Source organism: Thermobia domestica, chromosome 14, assembly GCF_964235325.1.
Source record: "Thermobia domestica chromosome 14, izTheDome1.hap1.1, whole genome shotgun sequence".
NCBI lineage: Eukaryota > Metazoa > Arthropoda > Insecta > Zygentoma > Lepismatidae > Thermobia > Thermobia domestica.
The window spans coordinates 19,187,801-19,214,495 of NC_137467.1; the positions used below are offsets into that span (position 1 = coordinate 19,187,801).

The 26,695-nt window shown below is 37.8% G+C and overlaps 1 protein-coding gene and 1 pseudogene across 4 annotated transcripts in view; one reads left to right on the forward strand and one right to left on the reverse strand.

Annotated features, from left to right (window-relative positions):
- ZnT77C (Zinc transporter 77C) overlaps positions 1 to 26,695 on the reverse strand; it is a 389,840-nt gene that overhangs the window by 358,712 nt on the left and 4,433 nt on the right. The gene's annotated exons all lie outside the window — the stretch shown is intronic.
- Positions 15,604 to 17,060, forward strand: LOC145669559 (cAMP-dependent protein kinase catalytic subunit 1 pseudogene; annotated as a pseudogene).

The window sequence follows — 26,695 nt, forward strand, 5'->3', positions numbered from 1 at the left end:
CTCAAGTGAGCTTTGTAGTGACAAACATCGTGTGCGTGGGGTTCTCCGGGTTCTCCCGTTTCCTCCCACCTTCTTCATTCAATCATTTCATACATTTCTCATCATCACAGTTTCCTTTAGCCTCGATGGCAAAACGTGGGATGCAAAACTTCAAGATTTCATTTCATTTTTCTTCCTCTCCCAAAAGTTATACAGAAACTGAAATCGCTATCCACCATAGGTATGTTGACAGGTATTGATACGATATACTGTAGGTTTGTTTATACCATTGGGAGAGTAATCTTATGGCCCCTCAGATGTTATCTTTTAAGACTGAAATGTTTTTAGTTTGTTCACCTATACTTTACTCCCCGTCTCCTCCCCCCCCCAAAAAAAAAAGAGAAAGAAAATATAACGGTCTCAAATAGCAAGATATTTGCGGTGCAATATAACCATTTCGTGAAATCAGATGTTAAGGGAACCTCGTAGATAATGACAATTGATTTCTCTTTATTGGGTGTCCATTATCATAACAAGCTTTAATGATTTCTATATGTTTTTATTTGTGAAAGTGGTAGGGCCGCGGTGGCTCAGTGGTAGAGCGTTCATCTCTGGTGCTTGGGGCCTCGGGTTCGATCCCAGCCTCCGCCAAGTGAACTTTGGGGTGGACAAACACCGTGTGCGTGGGTTTTCTCGGGGTTATGCCGTTTCCTCTCACTTTCTACATTCCACCATTTTCATTCATTACTCATCATCACCGTCTCCCTGAAACATTAGCCTAACCGGCATAACCGTGGGACGTAGAACTCAAAGATTTCATTTAATTTCATTGTGAAAGTGGTGCAACTATTTAGACTAATAGAAATGAAATTAAATGTTGAATAGAAAAATATTCTCTGTTAATACCAGTATTCATAAAACCAACCGATCTGGGAAGGAAAAAATTCTCTCAAAAATCACTAACTCAAAACACTTCTGTGCGTGTAGCAAATTTTAAAATCACGCTCGACCGTAGCCATAGAAGCTAAATACGCATTTCTGATTGGTTAAAATTATCCGTTTCTCGCCACGTAGCGTACATATAGCAGAAATCAAACGCTATTGCTGTCGGTCCTCATGGTCGAGCGTGCTAGCCATGGTAATCGTTTTTGACGTGGGTTCAAACCCGGCCCAAGGGTCATTCTTTATTTTCATAACACTTTTTATCATTAAGATAAGATAAAAATAATTCTCGTTTACTCTTGTACGTAATATATAATGCATAAAAAGTTATTTTATTTACGTTAGAAACATAGCTGATCGAGCGAAGGGAATTAGAAGCCCCGCAAGGCTTGCTTTGTTCCACCTTTACCCCCATGATAATAGAAAGTGACATTATGTCACACTCGGGTGGACCAACTTCGAACCTCACCCGTTACCTTGTGATCAAAATGCATATTTTTTAAAGGGTAGCGCTTGAAAAAAAAAATATGCCTCATGTTCTCACGAAATGTAACTCAAACATAATTATATTTTTTTTATTTTTATCAACACACAAAGTGACAATTTTCTCATATTACTATAATACACAATACGTGCACCAAAAGATTTGGACAATCAGAAACTGCAACCAATCAGAAACGTGTACTTAGTTCCTACGGCTAGGGTCGAACGTGAAAGATATATGCGTTCGGCAAGAACCATATTTTAAAATGGCCAACAGTTTTCTTTTTGTTCGAAAATAGTTTGTAACGAAAGCAACTGACTGAATTTAAGATCCATGGATTACAAAGTTAAAAACTCTTCTTAATTAGAATCTAAATAAATAACCATTGCAATTATAATTATTTAGTAAATAAGTATATGGCTTGACAAAATGGTATTTTTCTGCACTGGCACGATAGAACAATAAAACTTTTTTTTAAAAGTTAAGACCTCTTTGTTATGAATTATCGTGCTCTGTTTACCATATCAAATTACGTTCCAATTACGTCACTTACTCATGCTGGCAAACATTTTTTTCTGTGAAGTAAGATTTTCTTCAAAAGCATGACTCTTACAAGAATACTTCTCGTAATAATTATGCGACTTCATGTCTTATGTTTTTTTTCTCTCAATGATTGTGTCGTAATTTGAGTAATGACTATATTACGATTCACATTTTTAATTTAAAAAGTTTACAAAAAATGAAAATCCTACAGAAAGCTTAAAATAAATTTGTTAACTTCTCACTGAATGTTAGACTTGAAACTTGAAGTCACGAGAAACTGGGATAGCACCATAAAGTACAGGGTGGCCACAAAATTCCGTTACCCCTTTATAAATGCACATGAAACAAGACTTAGACCTGCACCCATATAGAACTACCCCCGTGCAATAATTATCGGCTCAGGATACTAAAGCATCGGAGAAAATGAAATCTTTGAGTTTTACGTCCCTCGGTGATGCCGATTAGGCTAAAGGAGATGGTGATGATGAGAAATGAATGAAATGGTGGAATGAAGAAAGTGGGAGGAAACGGGAGAACCCCGAGAAAACCCACGAGCATGGTGTTTGTCCACCACTAAAGCATCGGAGAGTGGAGGCACGTGTGGCACTCCTGATTTGGAACAGAATCTCCTGCATGTGATGATAGTGGACAGGCGTGGACAGCAGGCGCGAGTTTGGGCCATTCATTTTCGACAGCGTTGCGAATCACCAACCATACCTGGACATGTTGCAGAACTGTTTTTATCCTCTCTTGGAGGAGCACAGCATTAAAAAGACATGTTGGTTTCCGCATAATAGGGTACCTGCCCATTATGCCTTAGCCGTACGCGAATATCTTACAGAAGTCTTTCAGGGGCGTTGGATTAGGCCGGATCTGCCCCCAACACTTTCCTGGCCAGCACGAAGCCCAGACTTAACCACCAGATGTGGAGGTTCATAAAGGGAATCGTTGCACAAAACCGATGTGACACCACTGCCGAACTGACAGAAACTGTGAAACTAGCTTTCACTCTGCAATGCTCCACAAAATGTCGCACGGAATCTGGCGACTTACCATCCTTTCTCACGAGAATGACAGTCGAGAGACTGATTCTTTGGACTCTTAATGGTTCCTATCTCAATAAAACTTCTCGAAAGCATTGTTGTTCATGTCATTCAATTATTTCCGTGTAGTTATTTACATACGTTTAGTGGTTTATGTTACTTATTTTCAGGGGTAACAGCACTCTGGCAGCGTATTATCCTTTGTCATGAGAATGACGGTCGACAGACTGATCCTTTGGACTTTTATGTTTCCTATCTCAATAAAACTTCTCGAAAGCATTGTTGTTCATGTCATTCAGTTCTTTCCATGTACTTATTTACATACATTTAGTGGTTTATGTTACTTATTTTCAGGGGTAACAGCACTCTGGCAGCGTATTATCCTTTGTCATGAGAATGACGGTCGACAGACTGATCCTTTGGACTTTTATGTTTCCTATCTCAATAAAACTTCTCGAAAGCATTGCTGTTCATGTCATTCAGTTCTTTCCATGTACTTATTTACATACATTTAGTGGTTTATGTTACTTATTTTCAGGGGTAACAGCACTCTGGCAGCGTATTATCCTTTGTCATGAGAATGACGGTCGACAGACTGATCCTTTGGACTTTTATGTTTCCTATCTCAATAAAACTTCTCGAAAGCATTGTTGTTCATGTCATTCAATTATTTCCGTGTAGTTATTTACATACGTTTAGTGGTTTATGTTACTTATTTTCAGGGGTAACAGCACTCTGGCAGCGTATTATCCTTTGTCATGAGAATGACGGTCGACAGACTGATCCTTTGGACTTTTATGTTTCCTATCTCAATAAAACTTCTCGAAAGCATTGTTGTTCATGTCATTCAGTTCTTTCCATGTACTTATTTACATACATTTAGTGGTTTATGTTACTTATTTTCAGGGGTAACAGCACTCTGGCAGCGTATTATCCTTTGTCATGAGAATGACGGTCGACAGACTGATCCTTTGGACTTTTATGTTTCCTATCTCAATAAAACTTCTCGAAAGCATTGCTGTTCATGTCATTCAGTTCTTTCCATGTACTTATTTACATACATTTAGTGGTTTATGTTACTTATTTTCAGGGGTAACAGCACTCTGGCAGCGTATTATCCTTTGTCATGAGAATGACGGTCGACAGACTGATCCTTTGGACTTTTATGTTTCCTATCTCAATAAAACTTCTCGAAAGCATTGTTGTTCATGTCATTCAATTATTTCCGTGTAGTTATTTACATACGTTTAGTGGTTTATGTTACTTATTTTCAGGGGTAACAGCACTCTGGCAGCGTATTATCCTTTGTCATGAGAATGACGGTCGACAGACTGATCCTTTGGACTTTTATGTTTCCTATCTCAATAAAACTTCTCGAAAGCATTGTTGTTCATGTCATTCAGTTCTTTCCATGTACTTATTTACATACATTTAGTGGTTTATGTTACTTATTTTCAGGGGTAACAGCACTCTGGCAGCGTATTATCCTTTGTCATGAGAATGACGGTCGACAGACTGATCCTTTGGACTTTTATGTTTCCTATCTCAATAAAACTTCTCGAAAGCATTGTTGTTCATGTCATTCAATTATTTCCGTGTAGTTATTTACATACGTTTAGTGGTTTATGTTACTTATTTTCAGGGGTAACAGCACTCTGGCAGCGTATTATCCTTTGTCATGAGAATGACGGTCGACAGACTGATCCTTTGGACTTTTATGTTTCCTATCTCAATAAAACTTCTCGAAAGCATTGTTGTTCATGTCATTCAGTTCTTTCCATGTACTTATTTACATACATTTAGTGGTTTATGTTACTTATTTTCAGGGGTAACAGCACTCTGGCAGCGTATTATCCTTTGTCATGAGAATGACGGTCGACAGACTGATCCTTTGGACTTTTATGTTTCCTATCTCAATAAAACTTCTCGAAAGCATTGTTGTTCATGTCATTCAATTATTTCCGTGTAGTTATTTACATACGTTTAGTGGTTTATGTTACTTATTTTCAGGGATAAGGGACTTTGTGGCCACCCTGTAGCTACTTTTCATTTTACCCATTTTTTAAAAGGATTTTTTTTATTACAATGGTGGCATAATGATAAATGCTTCTTGCAGTTTTACGAGATGCCATTAAGTTTTTAAAAAATACATAATTTTTCTTTCTCTAAATGATGTTTATTCTAACATCCTACAGTATTATTTTCTCGCACATACCCAAATAATTTCGTAGAGCTGAGGCGGATGAATCTCGAACCCATCCACAAATCCTTTGTACTGTCCAAATTTCCAGTTTCTAGCTTCAGAGGTTAGACCTAGGAGGCGTTGATCAGTTAGACATTCATTCAGTCAGGATTTCTCCTTTTATACGTAGAGATTAATGCTACTTCATCCTAACCTTTTTACTCAATCAAGCATTAGCATTCTTCATTTTTGTTTTTATTGTGGTGAAAATACCTTTCCATACAAAATAAGGTGCTGGTGTAGTTTTGGCACACCACATATTGCAAGATTTATAGGTAAAATTCAATACTTTGTGTGCAAAGACATATTTATAAGGAACAAATTTCTGCAGGCAACAGAATTAAATAGAAAGTAGTACAACTGTATTTTAGGTGTACAAGTGTAAAGTTACTAGTATAAAATTATTACAAATGCATTGGATGCTATTTTCCACTAGCCACGTATTTCTGCACAGTGTACAGAAGGTCTATTTTATGTTTACAAGTGGGGCGTTACTAGTATGAAACCATGACAAGTGCTATTGAAACTTGTATCATTACCAATATCCACTTCTTTTCAATATCCTCTTCACGCGTATACTCACAATTACTGACGCGCCTGGTAGTACACACCTGCCCCGCCCTGACTCGATTAAATGCATTCATTTTTTTTAAGTGCCCACCTAGCACAGATTGATTTGTCTTTCCATTGTAGTTTTTATGTCATACATCCGAAAGCCGTATTTATACAAAAATCGTAAAATAACTAATTTTTCAACAATTATTTCTGGTGATCCCCCCTTCCTGAATTTTATCTATGGCAAGTCAGATAGTTTCAAGTCGCCCAACGCAAATGTTTTACGGGACAATAAGAAGGAAATTAATTTAAGATTTACATTTTTTTGGCAATTATTCCGAATTTGGTCATCCGCTTGATTTTCGAAATAAAATAAGTGTAATAACAGCTACGAAAATTTAAAAATCATCAATTTTATGGACCACTTTAAAGCATATAATAGAGTATGGTAGGGTATAGTAGAGTAAGGTAGAGATAAGTAGGGTAGGGTAGGATAGAGTCAGTTTAGCTTAGAGTTAGGGAAGTTAGGACCTATTTTATTAAAATTAATAAGGTAAGCTCTCGTCTCTGCGTAAGGATACCAAGTGGAGTGTCTCTGTACACCTGCAGCCATGTTCAGAATACACATGCTCGTAACTTTCCCACAATCCAGCCATACGGTAAACCTGCCATATCTTTTTCATGTGAATACGGGACATTTCGATCTCCCCCCCCCTTCAAACCTTCCAATACAATCCAATGAACTATAGCTCTCGTTATGAACAACACTATGATAAGTGAAAGTTCCCTAAGCTGCAGCTACTTTTCTCTCTTCATTCTCTGCAATTAATTGTAAGTAGTGAAGATATTTACAATCCAACTACAAAACAATCGCCTTCTAAACTCAAGATAACGTCATATAAAAATGCTTTACGGGAAAACCATATGCAAATAATCTCGTTTCATATAAATCAGTGATACAATCTACCTTCGACATTTTTCTCGTGCTTAGCAATATTTATTTACATGGCTTTATTTGCCAAAATTTCGTTTGTCAGTTTAATTTGATGAAAACTTAGCTGATTTTTCTTTTTGTGTCGTGTGTAACTGTCAGGGTCAGATTTACATACTTGTAAGCCTTAGACCAAATCACAATTCTGTGTTCCTAGCCTATCAAAAGATTATTTATAATTCTTGTTAACTTATCTTAGGTCTATGTCTTGTTGGAAGAAAACTCACTCATCTTCTCTGTACTTGTAGATGTAGAAGTACTCGAAACTATCTTATGTTTGCTTGTTTTTTGGAGTTGGAGGGTGTTCGAGTTTCCACCAGGTGCAATGGAAAAAGTAGCATTGCAAATTTTGCTTTCAACTTCATAGTTCAACTCCGTTGTTTTTGGAAACCGATACTTCTCCCTCAAATTGGAAGAAAACGTGCGCTTCAGTTTAGGCATTCTTCTTGATACAAAATTTGAACACTTCACGTGTAATGTATTATCAACAACAGCTCAAAGATTGCAGATTCCCCATGACTGCTAACGGAGCAATTGCAACTTTGCGCTGTGAGTCTATTGGCTTGCTTACTATCAAATCGGAGAGGGTGGTATGATAACTTACTGGAACCTGTTACATGTTACAGCTTATTGTTCATTCACTAATACAGGATTATCAACCAATGACAGAATTTTTAAAATTTTTACTTTCCGAATAAGCTGATATCGATAGCAGAAATGGGACGGGATTAAAATACGGGACATTTGCCTGTCCCGACTAAATTCACGGGGACGCGGGACACTCGGGGCCAAAATCGGGACTGTCCCGTTTCTTTACGGGACGTATGGCAGGCTTACGTACGGTAACCTTGCACAAAGTATTTCTCTCCGCTTACCTAATAGTTCCATGATTATATCCGCTTATAAAGAAAAAATAAATACAATTTCCGCTCTCTTTGCATATTATCATGCACACAAACGAGCAAATTATCCATTGCTTCCCGGTAAATTTTCAAAATTTTGTTAGAAAGGGACGACCAACTTTGGAAGTTAACCCATTTTTTTCAACAAATATATCGAGTGGTGTGCCAAAAGTAAATTTGTACGCATAATAATGTTAGAGCAAAAGTATTTTTGACAATTTCAGCAGCGATTTTTAACAACTCTTCGTCTGATTTCTGATCACGTTCAACGTAGTGTATCCTATATGCCGTTTGTACTAAACAACAGGTTACACTTTTTTTTTACCACTGGAATCTCATATACACTTCGCTCATTAATTAAATTTAAAAATAAATAAATAACGACTGGAAGCTGATGCCGCATTACTCAAAAATCCAAGGATGTTATAAATAGATCCTTGCAAAAATCGTCTCGCTCATACAACTCTTTTTATTCTTAATTACAATTGAAGTTTTATATCTCCAGGTACAGATAGGTTTCTATCAACTACACAGTAAGAATGATAGTGTTAATTCAGCACAACGGTTTTGTCACCCGAGTTGTGTTAAATTTTGACACACACTCGGTGTTATTTCAACTCCATCACACTTTGGAATAAGTGTTAAAATGTCAGTCGTTAAATCAACTAAATAACATGAGTCTCTTGAGTAACACACCATTTGTTTTATACAGTTACCAAATAACTACTTCTACAAAAAATATTTTATTTCTTATTAAATGAAATTGACTTATGGGAGAAAATAAAGTGTGAAATAAGTAGTTATGAGAAATGAAATATAGTCAGCGATGAAAAGAAACATAGAGAACACAGGAACAACAGATGGCAGCACTTCTACTCGATCATAAGCTTACAAAACTATTTTCGAGAAGCATTACATATAATATAATAAGTTGTTCGTTGTTTGGTATAAATATCAAATATAACGCGCAAAGTTTTGCTCATAGCAAAAAAAAAAAAAAAAAAAAAAAACTAGATACTGGGATTTATGATATCTTTGGACGTCAATGAGCAAACTTAAAATTATAGTCACTATAGGTATATCTATGGGATATACAGGATATTAAAGCGTTATGATACCCGTTCACTATTGTTAGCAAACAAAAGGTATCGCTGACCACTGACGAAGAATATAGTTATTAATATTAATATCTCAATGGCTGCTAGCCGAGGTGTTATTAACATCAACTGCTACATACAGAACGATCACCGTAACGTTCCTATTTCCGCATTCCTTCATTCATTAACCTAGTTCTGTAGCACCGCTCAACACGTCTGTACCAGATCAGTAACACCAGACCTGTGTTAACCGCGACACCAGATTCTTTGTGTTCAATAACACTTGAAATGGTAGTCATGCTGAAACCACGGGTCTGTGTTAAAATTAAATTGTTTTAGCACCATCATTTTTTGGTGCTGAAGTAACACGCTAGAGTGGTATTCATGCTGGGACTACTGTACTGTTAAAATTGAGTTGTATTAACACCATGATTTTTTGGTGTTGAAGTATAGTTACCGGCACGTAGCACGGAAGCTCAAGGTCACAATGTGCTGGTCCAGGCGAGCTTCCACTTTATTCTGTTGCAGGGTTGGCAGGGTAGTTAATTACTTTGCACTGCAGAATGTACGTTGCAGTGTCCCAGAGTTATGAGGTATGCGTATGTGTATAAAACACAACCACAATATTCTAGCAAATACGCGAAAATATTGTCGCCCACATACTGGAACTATGTTTATATTACACAGTATTGATTAATGTACGGACGCCAAATTTTCGTCCCTACGTTAATCAATAACATCTATTTTGTTTTCTGCCCAAAATAGACGTTCTTTACGACAAATTGGTGCTATTGTTCGTGTTAAACTAAAGATATACAGTGTTATTTATTTCATATCGCGTTACTTTTTCGGATAGTTAAAATAAAATTTAAATATATTAGCATTTTCTCGGATGCACTTCGATCTCAAATTTTAAGACACAAATACTCGCATACATGTCATTATTAATTTATTTTTATTATCTATATATATAAAAGAGAACGTACAAAATCCTTTGTCCGCTCATCACGCTAATACGGCTGAACCAATTTCTTTCATTTTGGGGGGGTTATTAGGATTTGGACCCTAGATGGTTTTTATCATATCACTTTAATTTTTAATTACCAGTGTCTTGAGATAATTGACCATTCAGGTGTCCACAAATCCTTTGTTAGTTCATCATAGGTAAAAATAAACGTATGTATATGCAACCCGCATGACCGTGTCACTCGGCGGGTTAACATAAATGACAGGCGATATACAGCGGAAAATAGCTTGAATCTTCTGTTTAAAATTTTTTTTAATTGATTTGCTTATTTTTACAGACACTTTTACAATATGCCAGCACCGGGATGACCGCAGCGAAGCGGGGCGGGTTAACATAAATGACAGGCGATATAATGTTAAGATTTACTGCAATCTTCTATGGTTTTTATCATCACTTGAAAGCGAAAAAGTAAAAATTATCTAAGTAACAAAGTTTATTGCGTTCCGGGGTGACCGCAGCGAAGCGGGGTGAACGCTGCTAGTTTCTACTAAAAGAATTATTTATTTATTTTTATTTATTTATTTATTTATTTATTTTTATTTATTTATTTATTTTGTTATTAATCCCTCTGTGACTGACTGCACTTGTTGTTATTGGATGCTGGAATAATTGTGTAGGGCTGGCAGCACTGCCGGTTATTGGAAAGCTGATTGGCGGTAGGATCGCTGTTTGGAATTCGTCTGCTTTTGCAGTGACCTTGAGCTGCCATGCTACGTGCCGGTCCACTATAACGCGCTAGAGTGGTAGTCATGCTGGTACTACTGGACTGTTAAAATTGAATTATTTTAACACCATCATTGTTTGGTGTTGAAGTAATAGGCGAAAGCGGTAGTCATGCTAGGACCTCTCTGGGCTGTGTTAAAATTGAGTTGTATTAATACCATATTTTTTTTTTTTTTTTTGTTTGTTTGAAGTGAAACACCAGAGTGGTAGTCACCCTGGGACTAGTGGACTGTGTTAAAATTGAGTTGTATTAACACCATTATTTTTGGTGTTGAAATAGTACTCGAAAGTGGTAGCATACCGGAACTACTGAACTTTTTTTTTAAATTGAGATGTATTAACACCCTCATTTTTTGGTGTTGAAGTAACACGCTAGAATGGTAGTCATGCTGGGACTACTGGCCTGTGTTAAAATCGAGTTGTTTTAACACCATCATTTTCTGATAAGGACATAACCGATAATTGTCTAAGTAATTGTTTTGTAATATAGAAATTCAGACGTAAGAACTGATGACAAACAATAGATCATTATAAAAGCAGGCGGATAAATCCGGATTTCTTTTCACACAGTCTATCGTAGGGTGGGCTATACGTAAGGAAATTCCGTTTCGGTTTAGCATAAACAAACAAAGACATTATATGTCTTATTTATTTGCAATAATAGCGAAAGTTTAACACAACAGGATGTTTTGAACAAATGAAGATGACCGGAAGAATACACGTGTAAGATACATCTTCCATAACGCAAAATGAACCTTGCTCTACATAATAAATTGTATATCATATCATAATTATGATCAAATATATTATTATTGATAACCCTATGTATCATTATGAAAAAAAAATAATGAAAAAATCTCGTCGTACTTGCTTGTTGTTCTAATGATTATATTTAAATAAATATTTCGCAATCGGAAGGAAACATATTAGTTCTGCAAACCTATTCATTATCTTTGGTATAGAAATTTGCAAATGTCTAACAACCGCAAGGACATTATCTAATTATGCTACTTGTGTGATTATACATCTATGTGTATTATACTTGTAATTGAGCAGAGTTAGTATTTCATTAAGTTTGTTACTTCATTTTTAATTGCGAGCTTGTGCCTTAGTATTATAAGTATCTGAAGGTTGAAAATACTACATTTCGTATTAGTGGCGCACGCAAGGGGTATTATTCGGTATTAAACCCCCCTTCAATAAGATATTATGAGAAAAAAAAACATGTACTATATGACTGGATAATGGACATTAGGCAAAAATAATAATAAAAAAACGACTGGATGTCTTCGAAATGTGGGTGTGGAAAAGACAGGAGAGAATTAGCTGGGTCGAGCGGAAAATGAATGAGAGGGTGTTAGAAATATTAGGGGAGAAAAGAACAAGTTCAGATATTATTAAGATGAGGAAGAGAAACTTGTTGGGGCATTGTCTAAGAAGGAACTCTATTATGAGGGACGTGTTAGAGGGGTATGGTGACAGAAAAGAGAGGGAAGGGGCGAAGAAGACTACAATTAATGGACGATATCAAAAAAGAAAAATCGTTTGTGAAGACAAAGAGGTTAGCGGAAGACCGTGGTGCATTTAAGCTTTTCAGTTGCAGCAAGTGACCTACCAATAATGACAGAATACCTATGATTATATATATATATATATATATATATATATATATATATATATATATATATATATATATATATATATATATATAGATAGATAGATAGATAGATAGATAGATAGATAGATAGATAGATAGATAGATATAGATATAGATATAGATATAGATATATATATATATATAATTTTTAGGTTTGGGCTTGGAAAGGTTTCTTTGCTTTCTGGATCTTCAGCTTCCTCAACTCCAAATATTTTCTTCTAATTTTTAAATTATGGATCAGTTGTGTTCTTCTTTTTCGTACTCCCATATATATACAAAAATCACGCCTGTCCTAAAAGGAAATGAAACAGGGTGCTTCAACCTCCTACCCTTAACGAAAATATGGGTACGCCACTGTTTCGCATGAATCAAAGGCACATTTAGGTGACAAAGACATACTTATGTAGACAGGATTCTTAATTTGTTTTTATGGGATCAGGGATTCAGGCTGTAATTTGCGCCTTCTTTCAATAATAAATCAAATATACACATATTCTCCTCTTTTTTTTACAATAGATTGATTGATTGAAGTTGGTATCATTTTAGCACCACCAAAGCTATATAATATGGTATTTAGGGCTTTATTCTGTAACAGTTTTAACAAAATTTGAGAAGCACGACGCTACTTAAAATATGTGATAGTAACTTTTGCTAATGAGACTCTAAGAAAAAAAAAGCGCAAATAAATTATTCTGAAATGCAAACTTTGTGTCACTGACTTTTATTGCAACATAAGTATCTGATATTGAATATCTATCGCAATCGAAAGCTCTTTTTTTTTTATTATTATTATTTATTTATTTTGCGATGTGTTGACGCAATCCGTTATAGAATGAGATTCCTATTGTTTAAAGTTAGATTCGAATTACAACTTACTTGGGTTTGTATATGAGTATGCTTTGGAAACGCTAGGTTTTGTTCATACCTTTTTCCACTCCAAACAGATACTCTAAGCTTGTTCGGGGGGGGGGATCAGCAGTAGAATGTTCACCTCTAACACGAGGGGTTCCTTGTTCGATTTCAGGCCATGGGAGATTGTGACAGACAATGTGGTATTTGTGGGTTTTCTCGGAGTTCTCCTCCTATTTTCTTTCACATTCTCATTCCACCAGTATTTTCATAAACATTCACTTTCATAAATTATCCGTCTCCTTTAACCTTCAGGTATAAGTGTGGAACGTAAAACTAAGTTTTTTTTTTTAATTTGTCAAACAAATCAACAAAATTAGGACAATAAACTAGAAAAAAGTTAATCAAGACTCCTGCGCATACGTTAGAGCTGGAACTGTTGATTGTAACTGCATAAAAGCAAATAATGAAAATACTGTTCTTGGCAAAGAGATACGAGCAACTTCGAACTTGGTGACTGGGTGAAAGTACATACTAGCTTTTCGGGTAACGGTCAAGAAGATATGAGAGCAATAACAACTGAACAGAAACAATACGAGATAACACTCTTAACGTTAGTTTATCTAAATTCTTCCGAGTATAGGAAGAAACTGTTTTACAGTAGACAGTACTCAAAGATTCCGTTAAGTGCTGCTCTAGCAACAACCACAGCAGTACATTTTTAACGCATCTTAATATTTTAAGAAATATCATTTCCATCATTCGGTTAAAAATAAATCTATGTTGCAACTGAAGAAATTAACAATAGCTTCAAATACGGATCAAACATTTTATTTTCTATAATATCCTGTAATCTATGTGTACTCTATTTATAAAATCAGATCAGAAATTGCGTCCTCAGATAGCGCAGAAATTTTACAATATTCTAATCTGTCATTCCTTACAAAGAAATCTAGATTCGTTTCTACAACACTCAATGTTATCAGTTTTTTTTTTAATTGAAATGTCCCATGATCACTGGCGGATCTAGCCCACGGCCTGGGGCCTAAGCCTCCCAGTTTTTTGAGCGACAATAATAATAAGCTATTATTTATATATATTTGAAAGTTTATAGTAACTTTATGATATACATATCATAATCTGGCTTCTGACTGCCACCTCTCCCCAATATTTTACCTTCTAGATCCGCCCATAATTACACTCCGACGCTAAGGGACATGGTGATTATAATAATGAATGAAATGGGGAAATGAAGAAAGAGAGAGAGAACAGAAGAATCCCGAGAAAACCCACGCACACGGTGTCTGCCCACCGCAAAGCCCAATTAGCACGAACTGAGATCGAATCAGAGACTTGATGCACCCTAGGGCATAGATACCTAGTTGTCAGTCTCATTACAGCAAATTTCTCGTCCGAAGCCATGTAATGTCTTGATTAGACGCAAACTTTCTTGCTATCTAGAACAGGTATTTTATCTGGCAATTGAATATAGCAGCGACGCTTGTGTGCGTGCCTAATCTAAAATCACCAGATGACAATTTCCCTATTTGTTTCAGAAGCTACAATCCAATCTCGCACATACGGAGATAAAGAGACAGCAAAGCAAATGGATTCAGTCTATTTAGTCTACCATTTTCAGCATAAGTAAAAATCTCCGCCCGTGTTTAGAAATTAAATTTCTAGTTTTATTCTTTATGCTGAAGGACAGAGACGATTAATGCAAGTGAATGACTATGAACTAATTGGTGGAATGGTAATGTGGGAGGAAACGGAAGGTCCCCTACAAAATCCACAAAATGTTGTGCATAACAAACATACTTTCCCTGGAATCCAACCAAGGCTAGATGTGAGAGATCTATAGCTGACACGAACTGGGTTGAATAAAATGCATTCAATAGAAAGCATTTGTATTGAAAAGCTAGCTTGTAGCGACAACCTAGCACAAATTGTTTTGTAATTCTTGTACTAATCTTCCTTTACGCGTATACCCACCGCCACTAACGCTCCTGCTCTTACTGATGCATTAGCACGTGGGTTCTCTAACTTTATACTGCCCCGAACTGCAACAAACGCAAAACTAGCTTGTAATTGTCACGGGCTATTGCATGTGATTCTCACTTGTTTTTATTTCATTAAAAATGCAGGCACATTATTTAAGACATACAAATTTGCACAAATAATATAAATGTGTACATACGATGGGTAGGCGCCAAGAAAATAAGAGTTTAGAAGGTATCTGAAGATAATATATAAGTGAGATAACTTTATTATTCTGTTGGTGTCCTTCTCCTTTGCCTGTGCCGAATAGAGTATGCGTACATGTAGCAAAGAAACATCAGGTTAAATTTCCATCAAGGAATATGAGTTTCTGTTGTATAAATTTGACCTCATATTCTCACCCTGTACCGATTTAAAGAAAAAAAAATATCAATATCAAAATTGTTCCTGTCTAAACTTTACGACTTATTTCTGCTACATTTCTCTCCGAAGAATATTAGGCGTTCACATCAAGGTGATAAGTGCCAAGTCAAGATTAACTCCCAAACAAAACAGAAGAAGAAGAAACAAATATTTAATCTCAAACCTCGGTAAATTTCAAACATGGACGTTATTAAATATGTAACGTCGCGAGTGCTTTATGTGTAGTAAATATAGTTTTCAGAAATTTTAGTGGATTTGAGTGTGAAGAAGTGGCTTCCTGAAGAACATTACAATGTCACCATCTAGGAAAGATTCTGCTAAAGAGATGAAAGAACCACCTAAAACAGCGAGTGAAGAGTTCTTTAAAACTATTAATGATGCTTCAGAACTCCCTAAATATTTTAAGAAAGCTAAGGAAGACTTTGAGGAAAAGTATAAGCTAAAATCTCAGCCAGACATGAAAATTTCTGATTTTACATGCATCAGAACATTGGGGACAGGATCATTTGGACGTGTGATGCTCGCAACGCATAAACCAACAGGACATTTCTATGCTGTGAAACTGTTAGATAAACAGAAAATAATAAAACTAAAACAGGCAGAGCACACGATAACGGAGAAAAAGATATTACAAGCTGTTAGATTCCCATTTGTAATACATCTTAAGTTTTCTTTCAAAGATAATGATTATCTTTACCTTGGACTGCCTTTTATTAATGGTGGAGAAATGTTTACACATTTGAGAAAATTTGGTAAATTTAACGAAAACCATGCAAAATTTTACGCAGCACAGGTGGTGCTTTGCTTCGAATATTTGCATTACTTGGATATCATCTACAGAGATCTGAAACCTGAAAATATTTTAATTTGTAACAATGGTTATTTGAAAGTGACCGATCTTGGATTTTGTAAAGTCGTGAAAGGTCGAACATGGACTTTATGTGGAACACCAGAATATCTAGCACCAGAAATAATACTGAGTAAAGGATACGGCAAATCAGTAGATTGGTGGACTTTTGGTGTTTTAATCTACGAAATGGCTGCTGGCTTTCCGCCCTTTCGCGCATCGGAACCGATGAAAATCTATGAAAAAATTGTAGCTTGCCACGTGCAGTATCCTCAACATTTTAGTTCAGAACTCAAGGATCTCCTGAAGAATATTTTAACTGCAGATTTGTCCAAGCGATTTGGAATTCTAAAAGGTGGGATTGACGACATCAAACGCCACAGATGGTTTGCCGATCAAAATTGGATTGGTCTTCTCAAAGAAGAAGTTCCAGCGCCGTTTGTACCGAAAGTTAAAGGTGCTGGTGATCATAGTAATTTCGAAAAATATGAGGAAACAGCTCTTAAGAAAACTTCTAAAGATAAATATGCCAAAGAATTTGAAGATTTTTAAACAAAACAAATAAATCTGTGTATATTGGACAGTAATAAGTTTTTTAATTACCAAGTAATTATACAAGATTTACTTGGGATCAACAATTCTCACATTGTTCTTAACTTGATTTAAGAAATTGTGAAGTTACGTTATTGTTATTCGTATCTGAAATATAAACTGAACATAAAAAATAAAGTTCTTATGCAACTGAAACGCCAATTACCATGATTATCTTGTGTTTTATATTTACAAGTGTTCTTATACTAAGATACACGGGTTTAAGTTTAGAAGTGCCCCTCCAGTTTCAAGCCTACAAAAAAGCATTTAAAACATTAAAAATTGTTAGGTTAGGCTAAGTTAGGTTAGGTTAGTTTATGTCAGGTTAGGTTATCCAGTAAGACTATAGTTAGATTAGAACAGTGACTTGAACCGGTTCTCATAGAAGCTTCAATTCTCACTTTAATTCAGAAATCCGTGGTCCTCGTAAAAATTTAATAGGATCTACATTCTCTTCATTATTCTGATAGAATTCTGTAAAGCTCCATGCGGAAATATCACACTCAATGCATCGACTCGCCATTCTATACGACTACCATGCAACTGAAGCATGGAAACCTTCCACGTTTTCCAAATAGTACCCACTTCTACATATCTTTTCTCGTATTAAGAGTCTCTATCACTGCAAAATTAAAATACCGCTAATTTTACAGTAATTATGTGATATCTTCAAATAGATAAAAGATAATCGAAAAGTGGATCAAGACCTCCCTACACGATGTTATTTTGCATGAATTACCGTTATCACGAGTCACCTAGTAGCTTTCCGTTTGCAGTTATTTAGAAACGCGAAAATAAATGCCGATTTTCTAAATGGCTGGAAATCGAAAGCAGATAAATGAGTCGTGATAACGGGATCTCACGCAAAATAATACTGTCTAGGGAGGTCTTGTTGGGCAGATCCTCTATTTTATAACATCCTTGGAATCAAAGCATTACATAAGAACTGGTAATGTGTCAAATGACGCATTTTACTCCTATATATTATTTCGTACAGTAGGCAAGAGTACCAAACTTTGAAGACCAATCTAAACCAGAATGTAACTAATATTTACACAGAGAAGAACACATGGGTAGCTCGTACTCCACTTTCTTGTTCTTTGGAAGATGGCTATGGCAGTAAAAGTATTATATCTAATTTAAATTATGCACTCGCATTTAAATGTGTTAACTATTGTTTTGATTCTGCACAAGTGTGTCATTTATGTTAAAGCTACAGAAGTTTTTATTGTGAAAAAAGCATCTTATAATTTGCCCAACCTTCGTTTTAGATTTTTTTATTTATTTATTTTATTTATTTATTTTTCGTATAATATTAATCTTCCACTTCAACCTTGGGGCCGCGGTGGCTCAGTGGTAGAGCGTTCACCTCTAGTGCTTGGGGTCCCGGATTCGATCCCAGCTCACCAAGTGAACTTTGTGGTGGACAAACACCGTGTGCGTGGGTTTTCTCGGGGTTCTCCCGTTTCCTCCCACTTTCTTCATTCCATCATTTCATTCCTCACTCATCATCACCCTCTCCTTTAGCCTAACCGGCATAAGCGTGGGACGTAAAACTCAAAGATTTCATTTCATTTCATTTTTTCCACTTCAACCTTGTAAAGTGGCTCTGCGTAGCGTAGTTGCTAACCCTCTTGTCTTTGGTGCGAGCGGTTTCGGGTTCGATTCCCCGCTGGGAATATTCGGTCGAAAAAGTGTAAACACATTTTTCAGGTCAGCCATCCTGAATGTGGTTTTCGTCATTCACACCAGACAAATGCCGGGATGGTATCTAACATACAAGCCCCAGGCCGCTTTCTTCCTTCCCTTTGCGGGCCGTGGTGCTTCAGTGGTAGAGCCTTCAACTCTGGTGCATGGGGTTCCTGGTTCGATCCCAGATCGCGCCAAGTGAGCTTTGTGGTGGGCAAACACCGTGTGCGTGGGTTTCCTCGGCGTTCTCCCGTTTCCTCCCACTTTCTTCATTCCATCATTTCCTTCACTTCTCATCACCGTCTCCTTTAGGCTAGCCGTCATAATCGTAGGACCTAAAACTTCCGTCCCTTTTGCTTGCATAGTGTGATCGCTGAAAGACATTATCCTTCATGTACGTGACGGGCTAACATGGCCATAGATGCCGAAAGCCCAGAAATCTAATTCCTAATCCTAGTGACGGCTAACATGACCATAGATGCCGAAAGCCCAGGAATCTAATTCCTAATCCCAATCCTAGTGACGGGCTAACATGGCCATAGATGCTGAAAGGCCAGAAATCTAATTCCTAATCCCAATCATAGTGACGGGCTAACATGGCCATAGATGCCGAAAGCCCAGAAATCTAATTCCTAATCCCAATCCTAGTGACGGGCTAACATGGCCATAGATGCCGAAAGCCCAGGAATCTAATTCCTAATCGCTGAGATCAATAGTGATACTTCCATTAGCAATGACTTGCAAATTCAGCTACCATTGTATGCGGGCCGAGGGTCAGCGCGGGGAAAGGGATACCGAGACATGAAAAAATAGCCCAAAATGACGGATATTAGTGTCAAATCCGTAGTTTTCGCAGTCGCTGAAATGAATAGTGATACTCCCACAGGTGTTGATTTCCAAATACAGTCCCCATGCGAAGAATGGATATATTCAGCTAGTCTGACAATAAACATAAAAGAAATATTTAGGAATTCAGCATTAGGATTTAGGAATTAGATTTCTGGGCTTTCGGCATCTATAGCCATATCAGACCGTCACTAGGATTAGAATTAGGAGTTAGATTTCTGGGCTTTCGGCATCTATGTCCACGATAGCCCGTCACTTGGATTAGAATTAGGAATTAGATTTCTGTGCTTTCGGCATCTATGGTCATATTAGCCCGTCACTTGGATTAGGATTAGAAATTAGATTTCTGAGCTTTCGGCATCTATGGCTATATTAGCCCGTCACTAGGATTAGAATTAGGAATTAGATTTCTGGGCTTTCAGCATCTATGGCCATGTTAGACCGTCACTTGGATTAGAATTAGGAATTAGATTTCTGGGCTTTCAGCATCTATGGCCATGTTAGACCGTCACTTGGATTAGAATTAGGAATTAGATTTCTGGGCTTTCAGCATCTATGGTCATATTAGCACGTCACTTGGATTAGGATTAGGAATTATATTTCTGGGCTTTCGGCATCTATGGCCATATTAGCCCGTCACTAGGATTAGAATTAGGAATTAGATTTCTGTGCTTTCGGCATCTATGGTCATGTTAGACCGTCACTTGGATTAGAATTAGGAATTAGATTTCTGGGCTTTCGGCATATATGGTCATATTAGCCCATCACTTGGATTAGGGTTAGGAATTAGATTTCTGGGCTTTCGGCATCTATGGCCATATTAGCCCGTCACTAGGATTAGAATTAGGAATTAGATTTCTGGGCTTTCGGCATCTATGGCCATATTAGCCCGTCACTAGGATTAGAATTAGGAATTAGATTTCTGTGCTTTCGGCATCTATGGTCATGTTAGACCGTCACTTGGATTAGAATTAGGAATTAGATTTCTGGACTTTCGGCATCTATGGCCTTATTAGTCCGTCACTAGGATTAGAATTAGATTTCTGGGCTTTCGGCATCTATGGCCATATTAGCCCGTCACTAGGATTAGAATTAGGAATTAGATTTCTGGGCTTTCGGCATCTATGACCATGTTAGATCGTCACTTGGATTAGAAATGAAATGAAATGAAATCTTTGAGTTTTACGTCCCGCGGTTATGCCGGCTAGGCTAAAGGAGACGGTGATGATGAGTAATGAATGAAATGGTGGAATGAAAAAAGTGGGAGGAAACGGGAGAACCCCGAGAAAACCCACGCATACGGTGTTTGTCCACCACAAAGTTCACTTGGATTATAGTTAGGAATTAGATTTCTGGGCTTTCGGCATCTATGGCCTTATTAGTCCGTCACTAGGATTAGAATTAGATTTCTGGGCTTTCGGCATCTATGGCCATATTAGCCCGTCACTAGGATTAGAATTAGGAATTAGATTTCTGGGCTTTCGGCATCTATGGCCATGTTAGCCCGTCACTAGGATTAGAATTAGGAATTAGATTTCTGGGCTTTCGGCATATATGGCCATATTAGCCCATCACTTGGATTAGGGTTAGGAATTAGATTTCTGGGCTTTCGGCATCTATGGCCATATTAGATCGTCACTAGGATTAGAATTAGGAATTAGATTTCTGGGCTTTCGGCATCTATGGCCATATTAGCCCGTCACTAGGATTAGAATTAGGAATTAGATTTCTGGGCTTTCGGCATCTATGGCCATATTAGCCCGTCACTAGGATTAGAATTAGGAATTAGATTTCTGGGCTTTCGGCATCTATGGCCATATTAGCCCGTCACTAGGATTAGAATTAGGAATTAGATTTCTGGGCTTTCGGCATCTATGGCCATGTTAGCCCGTCACTAGGATTAGAATTAGGAATTAGATTTCTGGGCTTTCGGCATATATGGCCGTATTACCCCATCACTTGGATTAGGGTTAGGAATTAGATTTCTGGGCTTTCGGCATCTATGGCCATATTAGCCCGTCACTAGGATTAGAATTAGGAATTAGATTTCTGGGCTTTCGGCATCTATGGCCATATTAGCCCGTCACTAGGATTAGAATTAGGAATTAGATTTCTGGGCTTTCGGCATCTATGACCATGTTAGATCGTCACTTGGATTAGACTTAGGAATTAGATTTCTGGACTTTCGGCATCTATGGCCTTATTAGTCCGTCACTAGGATTAGAATTAGGAATTAGATTTCTGGGCTTTCGGCATCTATGGCCATGTTAGCCCGTCACTAGGATTAGAATTAGGAATTAGATTTCTGGGCTTTCGGCATATATGGCCATATTAGCCCATCACTTGGATTAGGGTTAGGAATTAGATTTCTGGGCTTTCGGCATCTGGGGCCATATTAGCCCGTCACTAGGATTAGAATTAGGAATTAGATTTCTGGGCTTTCGGCATCTATGGCCATATTAGCCCGTCACTAGGATTAGAATTAGATTTCTGGGCTTTCGGCATCTATGGCCATATTAGCCCGTCACTAGGATTAGAATTAGGAATTAGATTTCTGGGCTTTCGGCATCTATGGCCATGTTAGCCCGTCACTAGGATTAGAATTAGGAATTAGATTTCTGAGCTTTCGGCATATATGGCCATATTAGCCCATCACTTGGATTAGGGTTAGGAATTAGATTTCTTGGCTTTCGGCATCTATGGCCATATTAGCCCGTCACTAGGATTAGAATTAGGAATTAGATTTCTGGGCTTTCGGCATCTATGGCCATATTAGCCCGTCACTAGGATTAGAATTAGGAATTAGATTTCTGGGCTTTCGGCATCTATGGCCATATTAGCCCGTCACTAGGATTAGAATTAGGAATTAGATTTCTGGGCTTTCGGCATCTATGGCCATGTTAGCCCGTCACTAGGATTAGAATTAGGAATTAGATTTCTGGGCTTTCGGCATATATGGCCGTATTAGCCCATCACTTGGATTAGGGTTAGGAATTAGATTTCTGGGCTTTCGGCATCTATGGCCATATTAGCCCGTCACTAGGATTAGAATTAGGAATTAGATTTCTGGGCTTTCGGCATCTATGGCCATATTAGCCCGTCACTAGGATTAGAATTAGGAATTAGATTTCTGGGCTTTCGGCATCTATGACCATGTTAGATCGTCACTTGGATTAGACTTAGGAATTAGATTTCTGGACTTTCGGCATCTATGGCCTTATTAGTCCGTCACTAGGATTAGAATTAGGAATTAGATTTCTGGGCTTTCGGCATCTATGGCCATGTTAGCCCGTCACTAGGATTAGAATTAGGAATTAGATTTCTGGGCTTTCGGCATATATGGCCATATTAGCCCATCACTTGGATTAGGGTTAGGAATTAGATTTCTGGGCTTTCGGCATCTGGGGCCATATTAGCCCGTCACTAGGATTAGAATTAGGAATTAGATTTCTGGGCTTTCGGCATCTATGGCCATATTAGCCCGTCACTAGGATTAGAATTAGGAATTAGATTTCTGGGCTTTCGGCATCTATGGCCATATTAGCCCGTCACTAGGATTAGAATTAGGAATTAGATTTCTGGGCTTTCGGCATCTATGGCCATGTTAGCCCGTCACTAGGATTAGAATTAGGAATTAGATTTCTGGGCTTTCGGCATCTATGGCCATATTAGCCCGTCACTAGGATTAGAATTAGGAATTAGATTTCTGGGCTTTCGGCATCTATGGCCATATTAGCCCGTCACTAGGATTAGAATTAGGAATTAGATTTCTGGGCTTTCGGCATCTATGGCCATGTTAGCCCGTCACTAGGATTAGAATTAGGAATTAGATTTCTGGGCTTTCGGCATATATGGCCGTATTACCCCATCACTTGGATTAGGGTTAGGAATTAGATTTCTGGGCTTTCGGCATCTATGGCCATATTAGCCCGTCACTAGGATTAGAATTAGGAATTAGATTTCTGGGCTTTCGGCATCTATGGCCATATTAGCCCGTCACTAGGATTAGAATTAGGAATTAGATTTCTGGGCTTTCGGCATCTATGACCATGTTAGATCGTCACTTGGATTAGACTTAGGAATTAGATTTCTGGACTTTCGGCATCTATGGCCTTATTAGTCCGTCACTAGGATTAGAATTAGGAATTAGATTTCTGGGCTTTCGGCATCTATGGCCATGTTAGCCCGTCACTAGGATTAGAATTAGGAATTAGATTTCTGGGCTTTCGGCATATATGGCCATATTAGCCCATCACTTGGATTAGGGTTAGGAATTAGATTTCTGGGCTTTCGGCATCTGGGGCCATATTAGCCCGTCACTAGGATTAGAATTAGGAATTAGATTTCTGGGCTTTCGGCATCTATGGCCATATTAGCCCGTCACTAGGATTAGAATTAGATTTCTGGGCTTTCGGCATCTATGGCCATATTAGCCCGTCACTAGGATTAGAATTAGGAATTAGATTTCTGGGCTTTCGGCATCTATGGCCATGTTAGCCCGTCACTAGGATTAGAATTAGGAATTAGATTTCTGAGCTTTCGGCATATATGGCCATATTAGCCCATCACTTGGATTAGGGTTAGGAATTAGATTTCTTGGCTTTCGGCATCTATGGCCATATTAGCCCGTCACTAGGATTAGAATTAGGAATTAGATTTCTGGGCTTTCGGCATCTATGGCCATATTAGCCCGTCACTAGGATTAGAATTAGGAATTAGATTTCTGGGCTTTCGGCATCTATGGCCATATTAGCCCGTCACTAGGATTAGAATTAGGAATTAGATTTCTGGGCTTTCGGCATATATGGCCGTATTAGCCCATCACTTGGATTAGGGTTAGGAATTAGATTTCTGGGCTTTCGGCATCTATGGCCATATTAGCCCGTCACTAGGATTAGAATTAGGAATTAGATTTCTGGGCTTTCGGCATCTATGGCCATATTAGCCCGTCACTAGGATTAGAATTAGGAATTAGATTTCTGGGCTTTCGGCATCTATGACCATGTTAGATCGTCACTTGGATTAGACTTAGGAATTAGATTTCTGGACTTTCGGCATCTATGGCCTTATTAGTCCGTCACTAGGATTAGAATTAGGAATTAGATTTCTGGGCTTTCGGCATCTATGGCCATGTTAGCCCGTCACTAGGATTAGAATTAGGAATTAGATTTCTGGGCTTTCGGCATATATGGCCATATTAGCCCATCACTTGGATTAGGGTTAGGAATTAGATTTCTGGGCTTTCGGCATCTGGGGCCATATTAGCCCGTCACTAGGATTAGAATTAGGAATTAGATTTCTGGGCTTTCGGCATCTATGGCCATATTAGCCCGTCACTAGGATTAGAATTAGGAATTAGATTTCTGGGCTTTCGGCATCTATGGCCATATTAGCCCGTCACTAGGATTAGAATTAGGAATTAGATTTCTGGGCTTTCGGCATCTATGGCCATGTTAGCCCGTCACTAGGATTAGAATTAGGAATTAGATTTCTGAGCTTTCGGCATATATGGCCATATTAGCCCATCACTTGGATTAGGGTTAGGAATTAGATTTCTTGGCTTTCGGCATCTATGGCCATATTAGCCCGTCACTAGGATTAGAATTAGGAATTAGATTTCTGGGCTTTCGGCATCTATGGCCATATTAGCCCGTCACTAGGATTAGAATTAGGAATTAGATTTCTGGGCTTTCGGCATCTATGACCATGTTAGATCGTCACTTGGATTAGAATTAGGAATTGATTTCTGGACTTTCGGCATCTATGGCCTTATTAGTCCGTCACTAGGATTAGAATTAGATTTCTGGGCTTTCGGCATCTATGGCCATATTAGCCCGTTACTAGGATTAGAATTAGGAATTAGATTTCTGGGCTTTCGGCATCTATGGCCATGTTAGCCCTTCGCTTATGAGGGATGAGCTCCTCGGCGATCATACTATCCGAGGAAAGGGAAGGAAGGAAGCGGCCTGAGACCTAAATGTGAGGTACCATCCTGGCATTTGCCTGGTGTGAATGAGGAAAACCCAGGAAAACCTCATTCAGGATGGCTGGCCTAAAAGAAGAGTTGACACTTTTTAGACCGAGTGTCCGCACCGTGAATCGAACCCGTGACTGATCGCACTTTTAGGAATTCAATATACAATCCCAACTGCATGCATATTTATCAGTCCCGGCAAGACGTCATGTGGTTTGGATACCACATTAATATGTAAGTCCACGTCTTATATAACACTGATGCTGAAAGGGACGCTATACTAAAATACAACCCAATGTAAGCATATTCATCGGTAGTATTGTGAAGGAGATGAAATTTTAGCCCGTCTCGTCTGAAGAAAGTTCTGCGAAGGTGCTGTCTCGTCTCGAAAAGTATATCTGTTTCTAGTAGCGCACGCAGAATTTCATTAAGCGGGGGAGTATGAATCTCCCAAATTCATATCTTCCTGGAAGTCTTGTATACATATTTTAGTATAATAAAGGTTTATTTTCTCATTTTTATCAAGGGGTTTTAAACCCGGCAATCCCCCTTTTCAGTACGACAGTGGTTCTCAACGTTTTTTGACTGACGACACATTTCACTGAACGTCGAGGACATCGCAAGACACTTGTTTGATAGTTTCACTATAAATAATAATAATAATAATAATAATAATAATAATAATAATAATAATAATAATAATAATAATAATAATAATAATAATAATAATATCTATTATAATAGTAGAACCAATTAATTTTTATAATTGCTCTATATAGCACAACACTGTTGCTACCGCTGGAGGTGTTGACTGGTATAGTCTGTCTCGATTTTAATTATTATTATTAAATTCTTTAAGATTTTTAAATTCTAGAATTTCGCAACACACCTTAGTGTGTCGCGACACGTCAGTTGAGAACTACTGGTCTGCGAGATTAGACGAGATAGGAAAGGCTCTCTCGTCTCGTCCGGATTTTGTTTTTACAAATGTCAAACGTACAAAATGTATACCTTGATTTTGTTCTTAATTTCATCTAGAAGTTATAGGCAGTGTTTCTTCCAGACATTTTTTTTGGGGGGCACTGATCCCCCGGGGTTCTGAGAGTGCCTCCCGGATGAGACCAAAATAATATGTCTACAATATAATAATAAATAGAACAACACCAGCAGTGCCCTCCGGAATACTAAGTATTTCCCCTCGGAACATTTTTTTTTAAACTGGTTATAGGAATACTTCCGCGTAACGAGAGGTTTACGAACGCTGTGATATCACAACAGTTAAACCGTATTTAT